Genomic DNA, 755 nt, shown 5'->3' on the forward strand with positions numbered 1-755 from the left:
GATGATTGTTATATATTTGCACCTTTGAAAGAGCCATTTATTATATCTTTAGAATGTATAATCCAAATTAGAGCACAAATCTAATCCTATTTTAGTAATTGTGTTATATACATACTTAATGTATTAATACTGTGTGTGGTGTATGCACAATTTTAATGTATTAACTACTGTGCGGTATGTACATACTTAATGTATTAATACTGTGTGTGGTATGTACATACTTAATGTATTAATACTGGGCATGGTATGTACATACTTAATGTATTAATACTGGGCATGGTATGTACATACACTCAATGTATTAATACTGGGCATGGCATGCACCTTACATGTATTAATACCAGTGTGGATATGTACATGGTACTTCAATGTATTAATACTGGGCATGGGCGATATTACATACCAAATGCATTAATACTAAGGCATGGTACATGTACACTTAATGTATTAATCACTGAGTGTGGTATGTTACATGTCTTAATGTATTAATACTCGAGTGTGGCATGTATGTACATTACTTAATGTATTAATACTGTGTGTGGTATGTACATTATTTCATGTATTAATACTGGTGTAGTATGTACATACTTAATGTATTAATACTGGGCATGGTATGTACATACTTAATGTATTAATACTGAGGGTGGTATGTACATACTTAATGCATTAATACTGAGTGTGGTATGTACATACTTAATGCATTAATGCAAAGTGTGCAACAACATTACACTTATTTCTCTTATTTCTTCAGCTTA

The sequence above is a fragment of the Tachypleus tridentatus genome, unplaced genomic scaffold (assembly GCF_004210375.1).
Source record: "Tachypleus tridentatus isolate NWPU-2018 unplaced genomic scaffold, ASM421037v1 Hic_cluster_1, whole genome shotgun sequence".
NCBI classification, from domain to species: Eukaryota; Metazoa; Arthropoda; class Merostomata; order Xiphosura; family Limulidae; genus Tachypleus; species Tachypleus tridentatus.